This window comes from Brassica napus, chromosome A8, assembly GCF_020379485.1.
Source record: "Brassica napus cultivar Da-Ae chromosome A8, Da-Ae, whole genome shotgun sequence".
Taxonomy (NCBI): domain Eukaryota; kingdom Viridiplantae; phylum Streptophyta; class Magnoliopsida; order Brassicales; family Brassicaceae; genus Brassica; species Brassica napus.
Window position 1 is genome coordinate 7,072,080 of NC_063441.1, and position 12,621 is coordinate 7,084,700.

Genomic DNA, 12,621 nt, shown 5'->3' on the forward strand with positions numbered 1-12,621 from the left:
TTGTCAACATACTAACCGTTGAGACACGAGATCTAGCTTGTTAACCAGTAAAACATGCGACAGCTGATCACTGAGTTAAGCGGTTGAGCTCTAACATATCATGCATGCAACAAATAGATATCTATAGATATTATAATCTCCAACACCTGAATAGTGGCCCTGCATCTAATATCATTTCCAATCAAGTTAGATTTACTATCTACTTCGCTTGTTACTATTGCAATTTCATTTAAACATTTACAACTCTTAGAATTAATAAACACTAGATTTAATTGTTCCCTAGCTCCTTGTGGATTCGATCCCTAAGTACTACATCTGAACCTCTTTTGATGAGAGTAACACTCCTTAGGGTAATTTGAGTGGTATCAAATTTGGCGTCGTTGCCGGGGAGCTTTGATCGCCATTAGATTTAGTTTTATTGATTCTTATTCTTTTCTCTACCCCATTTCTAACATAATCTTTTTCTTGTCTTTTCAGGTGCATGCCCAGCGGTACCAAAAGCAACAAGGAGAAAGACTTGATGTTCTCAGACGATCCTGCTAATTTGGAACACACCATCCGTAGAGGTCAACGTTCCACATCGCTCGACGCAACAACTTCGCCGTCGATTGATACTCACAACCAACTGTCGACCGACACCAGACCATCATCGTCGATCGATCCTAATCGTTCGACAACGATCGAAACTACACCGTGTACGTCGATCGATACCGTGTCGTCAAAAATGGTAAACATTATTATTCTAACACAGGACGAGAACGGAAACCTGTATGACCAGGACGGTCATCTGCGTAATGCAACAGGTCAAAAAATAGACGCTCAGGGGACTGTAATCCCTGATGCTGATACTACAGGAGCTGCTCAACCTGTAGACAAGGACGCTCGATCGAAACCATTGGCCGACTACAATCGCCCAGATGAGTACTATTCCAACAGATCAGCTATTCGACTTCCATAGATCCAGAAGCAGAATTTCGAGCTGAAGCCTCAATACTACACTCTCGTGTCGCAGATACCCTACTCTGGGTTACCGCACGAGCATCCGATGGACCATCTAGAACGGTTCGAGGATTTAATCGCTGCTATTCGGATGGAAGGAGTCCCCGAAGATTACCTGCTGTGCAAGCTCTTCAGATACACGCTGAATGGAGAAGCGATGCACTGGCTTAGGCAGCAACCCACAGGATCCTTAACATCCTGGGCCGACATCAAGAATGCTTTCTTACGAAACTTCTTTGATGAGGCGCGCGCTGAAGAACTTCGGAACAAAATTTCCACATTCTCGCAGGAGGCTGGAGAGTCCTTCAAAGATGCGTGGATTAGATTTAGGTTCTTCCAGCGAGACTGTCCACACCACGGATTTAACGAAGTGCAGCTGCTAAGCACTTTCTTCCGAGGTCTCGCCTTACAGTATCAACTGGCTCTTGATACGGCGATGGAAGGAAACTTCACTACTCGGAATTCGTTGGAAGCTGTGAGACTTATCGAAAACCTTGCTAAGAGCAGCAACACCAAAAACACTGACACTGAACGGAAGAAGTCTGTAGCCTCTATCGGGAAGGAACAAATGGACGAAGTAAGAGCTAAGTTAGATGTGGTGCACGAGCTTCTTAGGAAGCAAGTCTGTTTAGCTGAAGGAGAAGTAGCAGATACGGAAGGAGAAGAAAATGTGAACTACATCGGAGGTACCGGATTCCAGAAATTTGGAAACTATGGTGGAAACAGAAACTTCTTTGGAAATGGTCAAAGAAGTAACCAAAGTTCACAATTTCAAAAACCCTTCAACAACAGCAAATGCTACTCGAACTCCTACTACCAGAATCTACCACCCCAGACTCAGGAAAGCAAGATCGAAGAAATGCTTGATCGAGTACTTATGGGACAACAACAAATCACTGTGGATTTCAACGGTAAAATAGACTCCGCCTACAACAATCTGAACACCAAAATCGAGACTTTAGGGACTCAGGGGAGAAAACTTGAAACACAAATAATTCAGACTGGCGAGACTATAAAGAGGCAAGAAGCTTTCGCTAGAGAGGCAGGAGCTGATAAAGGAAAACACCACGTAAATGCCATCATAGATGATGATTTCTGCCAAGTGGTGAGACATGAAAAGCTTGAGGAAGGAGACTTCGAAATCGAAAGTTCCATGAGTCTCGGCGGATCCCAATGGTGTCGATCGATATCGATGAACTCACATCGATCGACAGACCATGACAAAGATCGATGGACGGATTACTCCAGTAATCGATCGACGTCGTCCGCTGAATCGACTAAATGCAATGCAGTTCGAATTCTAACTCATGAGGAATTCGCAGCTAAGCATCCTCACCCACCCTCCCCTTTCTATGATAAAATCGATCGATCGGTTGAGCCAACCATCGATCGACAGAGTGAGTCCGACGTCGATCGTCACAACACACCTCCCATCGATCGACAGGCACCTCTGACATACCGAGTGCGGTTACCCTCAATCGATAATGACTATATCAACGCACTTAGACCACCACCTAAACCATTAGCTAACCCACCCGAACCAAAACCCAACCCTTTAAATAGTTCACCAGAACCAGTTCAAGAAGATCAGGAAACTGAAGGGCGAAGGTCAAGGAAAAGAAAGGAGAAAATTCCTAAGAACCTTAAGAGGGAAGCTAACGATAAAGAGATGGATGGTTTCACTATGAGAATCCTCAGAATCCCAATCGAAAAAGCTTTTGATGAAGCTTACTTCACACACCGGGTGTGGATGTTCTTCAGAGAAACAAAGGTAACTGAGGAGGACATTGGGAGAATGTTTCATCAAGTCAGAGAGAAGATCAAACACATGATCACATTGTCGAAGAAGAGTGATCCTGGAAAGTTTGCAATACCATGCGTAGTCAAAGGTGTTGAATTTCCCCATTCAATGTGTGACACAGGAGCATCAGTTAGTATCCTCCCTAGGATCATGGCAGACCATCTTGGTTTGACCATTGAACCTTCAACAGAATCCTTCACCTTCGTGGATCTTTCAGAAAAACGATCAGGAGGTATCATAAGAGATCTGGAGGTACAGATTGGTAATGCCCTTGTCCCGGTATATTTTCATGTCCTGGACATCAAGCTTAACTGGAACTCTTCACTTCTGCTTGGAAGATCTTTCCTAGCTACAGTAGGAGCTGTATGTGACATGAACAAAAACAAAGTGTGTCTGACGCTGATAGACCCCAACATCCACTACGACCCTATCCAACCTAAGAGAAAGGTTATTAATTCTGTGGATTACGGGAAAGAACTTGGCTTCATTGGCGCATGCCATTGTGGAGCAGAGTACGAATCGGAGTACGAAACAGAGTACTCGGAATCGATCGACACCTCCACTTTTCCATCGATCGATTCCAATGAGTCAACAGTAATCAATGACCGCAACAACACGTCGCTCGACGTTGATCAGCCGGTTGACCATTTCGCTACACCTAATCATTGTTACCCACACTTTGCCTTCCAACCTCCAAGCAAGAGAGGACGTGATGATTATTCCATAGGCAGTTGGGCAGACAGTGGTTTCCATGAAAGTTTTGCAGTTGACACTGTAATTACTTCACCTAACGAGGAACATACAAAGGAATACGATGAGGATTATTGGAAGGAACGTGCAATAGAAATGTCTTTGCAGGATGAAAGACTTGAAACACATAAGTTCACCACCACGTTTCCAACATCGCTCGACAAAGTGCACTCCACATCGGTCGATACCCACCCTCGTCCAGCAAAACAACCGCTCACATCGATCGACACCCATATAGGGACATCGATCGATATTCGCGCCGCAGCGAAAATTCAGGAGCAGGAGAATATTTCCTCTCCAACTAGGTTTATAGATACCTATTTAAAACATTTTGCACCCCTGAAACCACCTCCACACACCAGAGCAGACACACAAGCAGAAAAGATGAACACTCTTCCATCTACATCAATAGGAAAATCCATGAAGAGCAATCATCTCAAGAACACAAGTTCTGCAGAAATTATTCTGCCCTCGATCGATGCATCTGTATCAACATCGATCGATACTACTCTTAAACCTAATCTTTCTATTTCTAAATTGAATGATAATGCAAACATTGATTTTGGTTTTCTAACACCTGATGAATTTGGTATTTTCAGGGACCCATATGGCAACGCATGTGCAATAGATGGAAGGATCTTACAAGTGTCCAGAGAGGACATAGCAGATATCCTTCAAGTAGCCAATGGACCTGACAACCTATTCTCACAGCAACGTGGCACTCCAGACGTCATTCAAACCGATCCTAACAAACACGTAGGAGTCGCCGCAACAGAAATCAATCCAGATCTATCATGCCAACCAAAAGGTCAAGCATCGATCGACGGGACAACTCATACAATGATCGATAGGATAACACCAACGTCGATCGATAAGGATGATCCGACGTCGATCGACAGACGTTATAAATTTGGAAACCGCGCTTATGACATGTACGGAGCCAGAAAGTTCACTTGGGAACGAAGGGACGAGTATGGTGTCTACAGAGATGAGTGTGGACACGCACTAGGCGTAGCTGGTGAGATGATACCTGTCACAAAGGACGACATCATGAAAATACTGGAAAGAGCATCTCTTTTTGAAGAGAGCCACATCTGTCTTCCAGAAAATACCACTTCCTTCATACTCACAAGACTGGCACCAGAACTCTACACCAAAGATGAAATCAATGAGATGGTGACTGGTATTTTTGGAGCTCAAGAAAAACTGGGAGAGGAGCTCAAATCACTGGTAGAAGATACACCTCAACCTTTGGATAGATGCTACAATCAGCTTTTCAGAAATATGGTAGAAATGAGGACATAAATTGAGAGTTTACGTCAGCAACTTGAGAAGGAAGCCACGACCTCAGCATCGATCGACGCACCACATGCACCATCGATCGACGTCAGTCTTCCTACAGCCTAGATCCCTGCAGAACCACAATGTTCAGCAGAACACAAGGATGAATGGGAAGTCTCATACATCAACACGAGGATAAAGGACGTGTACTACCCTCTCAACAACAACGTGGACTGGCTGAGAACTAAAATCGAGCTACTACAGCAACATCTGGGCACCATTCGCAAGAAAGACCAACAACCAGCCACATCGATCGACGTGTGTACCTTCACATCACTCGACGCTAAGATCTCAGCCATGGATAATAGGCTGCAGACTTACGAAATAATGCATGACCGCTTCATATCACCAGTCATGCTAGATTTAAACAAATTGTCTAGTCAAATACTTCATGCCCAAAGGGATATTGATAACATTACTAATCAAAAAATTTTGCAGGCAAACTCATCTTCGATCGACAGGCTACGAGGGCCATGGATCGATGGCAAGAATCCTGTGGAGTTACTTCCCTACACAGCAGCAGAGGTTGACAAGATCACATCTAAGATCTAGACTGCTATAGACACCATGGAAGAACGACTTGACAAACTCTGCGATGACATCTACTTTCCATTCGACAACAGAATCAGTGGACTAGACAGCCACGCAGAATGGCTACAAAAAGAAGTCAAAGCCTGTGACAACTCGCCCCGTGGGAACTACCTGCCCCATGGGCCCCATGCTCACAGCGCTGCAGCGCACCAACCCCAACCCCTCCATTATGAGTTCTCTCTATGTGGGAACCGAAATTCGCACTGTCGATTTCCATTTAAATAAGGAAACTAGGAAAACCCTAATTTCCCAGAGGACCCGGATATCTGCTAATCACCACACGTCAAGCAATCAGAACACGCAAATAACAACGATAAGGAACAAGAAATCAAAAAAGAGAGCAAAGAAGATCTTATTTCCGAATTTGCGTATGAGCGTTTACAACAAGGTATAAGCCTGGGCTCGAGAGCTGTCGGCGAGATTCTTAGTTCTAGCAACCCTAAGACGGCTAAACCTAATTGAGTCGCAGCTCGAAATAACAAAAACGGAAAAATGCCTAAATTGCTCTAAGTGCTAAGTTTGCTCTCCAAAAGTTCTCTCCTACGCTCCTCGCCTAGGACTCCTTATATACTAGCTCCAAGGTCGGTTTACGCTTTTACTCTTCTGCCCTTAAGCCGTCATAGCATAAAAATAGAGATATTCCATTTTTCCCGATCTTCACAATTATCTTCAAAACTTCCATATTTATCCGCGGAAACTTGACATTTATCCTTCCTTGTGGACCAAGCGTAAACCGTGCTGCGGTTTACGGGCTTTTGGTTAAGAAATCGTAGGATGGGCCTCGAGTCGTGTTTTAGGTTCCTTTGGGCTGTTTTCCGACTCGACACATTTACTACGAATTTTCCGCGGTTTCTAATCCGCGAAGTTTGATCGATGAGTTAGAATTGCGGAAAATATGGACTGAGCTTGCTACGGTCTTCGGGAGATAGTATTCGAAGGTTTGACGAGAATGCATGGATTGGTGTTGTATCGATGTTCGGAAGGGTTCAATCGCTACACAGCGACCGAGCTTTGGCTCGAGCTCGGTCGCTACGTAGCAACCGAGCGGGACGAGCGCTACGTAGCGACCGAGCGGGACGAGTCGCTACGTAGCGACCGAGCGGGACGAGTCGCTACGTAGCGACCGAGCTTTGGCTCGAGCTCGGTCGTTACGTAGCGACCGAGTGTGTCGGATGTTCGGTCGCTATGTAGCGGCCGATATCGGCCCGGACTTGGTTGCTACGTAGCGACTGGACGGCGTGTATGCGCGGTAATTACGCAACGACCGAGTTTGATTTGTTTGGTTTGAATCTTCAAGGATACTTCTTCGCAAAAACTTCGTTTTTGGTTACATTTTACGAAAGTTACATCTTTCTTTTTACTATCTTTTTCGGAAATACAATCTCCGAGGATTTTCGGGTGGTAATTTCGTCGTAACCGTTTTTGACCCCAACAGTTAGCCCCCCAGCCCGTTAGGATCATGCATCGTAGGATCCTAGCGTGCAGTTAGGCATGTTTGGCAAGTTAGGCGTGATGGATGAAATTAATATCCGAAAGTCCGAGCTTGAATAGTAAATCCTCATGCCTATAAGAAGGGAGGTAACTTGTTTCATAATTTTTTCACTTTTTTGTCTTTCTCTAAGATCTTTCTTAAGAAAAAACTTTCTTCCTTTCTCCCCACCCTTTTTCTCTATTTTTCTCAAGAGAAGTATAAAGATGTCGAGAAAGAAAAAGGTTGCGAAAAAAGGGTCTTCATCCGCGAGTGCTTACGAAGAGTTCATTGTTCCGAAGATGGAGTTCGTGCCTCACTCGGTACATCCCGCCGAGAACGAGGCATGATGGGTTGCTCATTATGGTTCGATGACTCCTCCCAAAGAGAAGTCGTTCCCGGTTATGATCTATCGTGGGGTCGAGAAAGAGGATCCGAGCAGGAGTACTGACGAGTTTCTCGCGACCATGCAATCGTTCTACCATATCCCGGATGCTGTGGAATTCCGAGTTCCCTATCCCGGAGAGTGTGCTAACAGCCCCCCAGAGGGTTACTTCACTTGCTACGAGGCGTTCGTAGTGCGTTGTCGCTTATTGTTCCCAATCCCTGAAATCCTCGTCCGAGTATTGGACCGTTTCGAGGTTGCGATAAGCCAGTTGACTCGCCTCGCCATTCAGCATCTTATTGGGATCCTGATCCTGAGCTACGAGCATGGCCTTTCCCTTTCCGTCGATCATTTTGAAGCGCTTTTGAGGCTTCAACTCGTCAAAGATACGGACAAGCATAGGCTGGTCCCTCGGAAGTTTATGTCAGTGGTTAAGAAGTTCATTTCGAGCTTCAACTCGTGGAAGAAGTTTTTCTTCTTTGTTCGTTTAGACGCTGCGTCTGTCGAAGAGAGTTGCTTTCCACTGTTCCGGAGGCTGCCGAACGATCATCCTTTCATCAATCCTCTTGCTCCGTTCCCTGAGGACATTATTGAGGTGAGGGATCTTCTTAGGAATGGTCCCTTCTTTTGGACTTCCTTTACGCCGAAGAGGGTTCGGAGGGCACTGAGGTTCGTGCACTCTTGTCCTGCCTCGGTTGCGGACACGGGAAGCGACTCTGAACCTGATGACCAGAGTCCCGCTGTAGCCCCAACAGCCGTGCCAGAGTCGAGCTCTTGGAAGGGAAAAGATATCGACCTTAGCGACATAGAATTTTCGATGGATGACTCTATGCTTCCAGGATGGGATCCGAACCTAGCTTATGGCGATGGGAGTGGCTCGAGCGAGGCCGAAAGAGTCAGCGAGGCCGGACTTTGATGATTTTTTTGCCGGTCTGCCACCGGGTTTTGATACTCCTCCACCTGCGAAAGAGTCGGCGAGGCCGAAAGTCGTCGCGGATGTGTCTCGAATCATCAACGGGGTATGATTTTTTTCGAAAATATTCGTGCTTGCCTAGGTTTTTCCTTTTCTGCTTACAATGCGTTAATTGATTTCGCAGGGCCTTAACTTGCTTGGCTCGGCCATTGAAGGGAGTCATAGGGAGGCTATGATCTATCGTTTCAAAGCGGAGAAAGCGGAACGAGATCTCGCTCGCGTGCAAGGCGAGATTTTGGAGCGAGAAGCGCAACTTACTCGTGATCATGCGCGGGCTGTCTGTAAGGCGGAAAGGAAAGGCAAGAGAGAAATCGTCGAGGTGATGAAGACTCGTGCCTCTCAATTCCAGGTTGAGTATGGGAACCTCAAGAACGCCTTTACCTTGGTGGGTGATTTCCGTGAGTGCCGCGGTTCGGTCGGAAGTCTTTGGAGGACGCGAGCCGATGACTACGTGTTCGAGGAGGAAATGAGCTTGATGAAGAGTGGGATGAATGAACGTGCGCACGCTGAGGCGCTTATCCCTCCGATCAACGAGCGGATTCAAGGGTTCTGGGATTCCATCCCGGTTTCCCCTGATACCGAGGAGGTTTCGACCGGGTTTCCCGATGGTGGCGAGGAAGTGGATCGTCCCGCGGACGCGTTTGGTGCTTCGTTGTCCGGAGACTTTGACTTTGGATTATGAGCGGTGGAGTAGTTATCGAAAGAAAGATGCTTGTCTTTCTGTTTTATGTTTATGGCCGAGTGTGGCCGAAAGATTTGTATGGGCCTGTTTTGGCCGTTTTTATTGCTTATCGGGACTGGCCGTTGGTGGCTTTGAATCCCCCTTACCGCTTCACGCGGTTATTTATATGATGATTTTTTTGTTTTTCGAATTTTCCTGAGTAGGTTTGAAGTAAATATGAGTTGTCGTCTCATATTTAATTCCGATGAGACGTTCAATCTGTTGGTTCGTTCGTGATTTTCGTAAGAATTACCTATCTTTACAATTTTCGAGAACATTGAGATACGAACGGAGAGACATGGTTTAAGATCTCGTATCTTTTAGATATCATGCGTTGAGATGTTTGAGACCAGAGCGTTGGGTTTAGGGCAAGACCTAGGTTTACTTTCGGTTAAGGTTTGTGCGGTGACTACCCGGCTATCGTTTTTCCTGTTGCGATTTCTTCCTGACTCGTACCGATTTAAAGTCTGCGATATGTTCTCGGCTTATATGACTTGTATGGTACGACCCGAGCATCTTCTCAGAGTTAACTGGAAGTGCTAAACCAAAATTTCGGATTTTTGTTGTAGCGCGCTTTTGTCCTTGTGCTGGACGTTTTGAAGATCAAAAGAGTGATCGAGTTGCGTTTGTTTAAGACGGCTAGCGTGTTTGTCGGGGCCAATCGATGAACGGGGTGTAAGGTTTTGGTGGTCGCGTTCGGACAATTTGTTAGTATTATCCTCGAATTTAAACTTTTGCGACGTCTCGCAGTTATTTCGAGGATTGTACGTGTATCTTTGAATGTTTGAAATATGATGATTTTACGATTTTTGGGCCGGATGAGGCTGCAGACAAGAGTCTTAATGTTTCCAGGCGTGTCCTGAAAGTTTCTTTTATGTTTTACTGAAGCGTAAGCGTTTTCGATAAAACGGACAACGTATATTGTAGTAAAAGTTTTTGAAGTTTCTAAAAACTCGATTACAATAATGAAGAGTTTTCTAAGTGAGAGTATACGCACCCACTCCCCCCCCCCCTTTTAGAGAGGGGATAGCTGAATTCGTCTTTTGACGAGCTGCCTACGTACCCCTTTCGAGGATCAAGCCATCTCGTAGTTCTGTTTCATGCCGCGAGTGTTCTTACTCGGCGGTAGAAGTCGCGATGTCCGCCGTGGCCATGTCGATCGTGGCTGGGTCAACGCTATTTTTCGGATGTTCCGGTTGAGTTGTAGCGTGGGCTTCGGACTTGTGTCGAGCTTCGACGTCCGATGCGTTTGCGTCGGTAGACTATTTTAACTCGTCTTTTCCTGGGGCGCTTTTGGCCGAAGATAGGTCTATCTTTGTGCGCTTGCCGTTTACAGCTGCAGAAGTCGTGATTTGCCTTAACTTGTGCTCTGCGAGGAAGCATAGCCGCGACTGTTTTTGGCATCCCCAGATGGCCGCGACTCCGCTTGGGGTTGGGAATTTGAGACCCAGGTGGTAAGTTGACGGAACTGCCTGCATGGCGTTGAGCCATGGGGTTCCCATGATCACGTTGTAGATGGCAGGATGATCGACTACCGCGAACTCGACGATTTTCTTGATCTCCTTGGCCATGACTGGCAATTGGATCGATCCAAGAGTCATCGATACTTCGCCTGAAAAACCCGTTAGTGGTTTCGGCGTCGGAATTACTTCTCCGAGTTTGATACTCATCCGCTTGAGAGTGTCGCGGAAGATTACGTTGACCGTGCTTCCCGTGCTTCCGTCTCGACTCTGCCTTCCGTAGGTAAGCCTTGATGGCCGACACAGTATCGCCGCAGTATTGTGATCCTCCGATGATCATATTGACTCTGCGACGATTGTTATCGCTTCCCTTGTCATCTGGCCTCCTACCGCGTTTATCCCCAGGCTGGTTTCGTTGAGGGGATTTTTCAGCGGGCGGATTTCTGTCCGTCTTTGGAGGGCGATCAGAATCGAGGATGAGATCCTTGACGCTAGTTACTTCCGAGAGCTTTCTGTCCCAAGACTTTGCAGTTGGTCGTGGAGTGTCCTCGGGATTGGTGGAACTCACAGAAGGTGTTTTCGTCATACCCTTGCTTGCGAGTCCATGTGTTGCCCGTGGTACGGCCCTGATCCGAATTGATCGCATAGTTATGCGCCCCCTGGAGATCTTCCCCTCGTGATGGACGTACTTGTCGTTACGAGAGTTCTTCTTTTTCCCTTTCGGATCCACGTCTTTCGAGGATGGTATTACCGCCTTATGTTTTTGCGATAAGACTTTAGTTTCCTCCTCTACCATGATGTAGTCCGTTGCTTTGTGGAGGGCGTCCTGGATCGATCGTGGTTTGTCGAGAGTTATCCACTTTCTGAATTTCGACTTGTACCAGAGCGTCTTTCTCAGCGCGTCGATGGCTACTTTGTCGCTTATCCCACTGACCCTTGACATTATCAGCTTGAACCGACTGATAAACTCGCGGAGGGGTTCGTCTTCCCTCTGGCAGAGACTCCAGAGATCAACATCGGAAGTTTCTCTGTCTATGAATACAGAGTATTGTTTGAGAAATTCCGATGCGAGCTGTCGGAAACTCCCGATGCTGTTGCGACGAAGGCATGCGAACCATTCGAGCGCTGCTCCTTCAAGATTTTCGACGAACAGGCGGCAATAGCCGGAATCTTTTTCGCCGTCCTTCAGTCTTGCTCTTCCCATCGCGATGTGGAAAGCCTGAAGGTGCCCTTTTGGATCGGCCGTACCATCGTACTTCGGTACTTTGATTTTTCCCGGATCGGACACCCTCATGTCCGAAATGCGACTGGTAAAGGGGGTCTTTCGAGCTCCATCCAGCAGTCGATCGATCTCGGGGGGCAGCACTAGTAGCATGATGGATTTGAGACTTTACGGCTCTCACTTCTGCCGCAGTCTTGGTGATGTAGTCGCGAAGATCGCGGATATCCGATGTCTCGTCAGTGGATTTCCGAGCTTGTTGGCGTTTACTGCGAGTGAGCTCGGTTTGCTTTTCAGCCAGCTCCTCTTGTTCGTTCCAATAGGCGACTTCATCTTCTTCCGTCATTGGTTTTTCGAACGGGAAGCCTTCCCGAGCGGATCGGCTTCTGGTCCTTCTTGGATGTCTATCGACGTCTTCGTCGGTGTCGTTGGAGACATCGCTAGGATCCAGGTCAATGTGTTCGGCTTCGTTATCCTCCGAGTCCTTTGAGGGGGCGGAACACTTTCAGGGTTCCCCATTTTGATGGGAGATTTCTCGCTAGGGTTTGGACAGGAAGGTTGTTCCCGCGTGAATCCTGATCTGTCGAGTGGGGCAGCGAAGTCGAGCCTCTTCCCGCGGCTTTGGTGGTTCCGTGGGGACGGATTGCTTGGGTCCTTGCCGTTAAGGTTTCAACCTGTTTGGTCAAGGTATTCACGAGCTTATCCTGTTCTTCAGACCTTTTCTCATAGGTGGCGAATATCTTTTTAAACTCCTCAAGAGTTGCGGCGTTGGCTTGTGCGTTGGCCGCGGATACGTCCGCTACTAGAGTGTGGAGATCGGTGCCGCTGCCTCCGTTAAGAGGGGTTTGCACGTTATCCGCGTCGTTATTTGACATGTCTGATTGAGAGTAATGTGGCTTTTGCGGGTTAGATT

General features: G+C 46.9%; 1 non-coding gene across 1 annotated transcript; it reads right to left on the minus strand.

Annotated features, from left to right (window-relative positions):
- Positions 1–1,256: 1,256 nt before the first annotated feature.
- Positions 1,257–1,362, minus strand: LOC125577448. Its single transcript, XR_007315864.1, has one exon. It is a non-coding gene; the product is annotated as a small nucleolar RNA R71 (small nucleolar RNA).
- Positions 1,363–12,621: the final 11,259 nt, after the last annotated feature.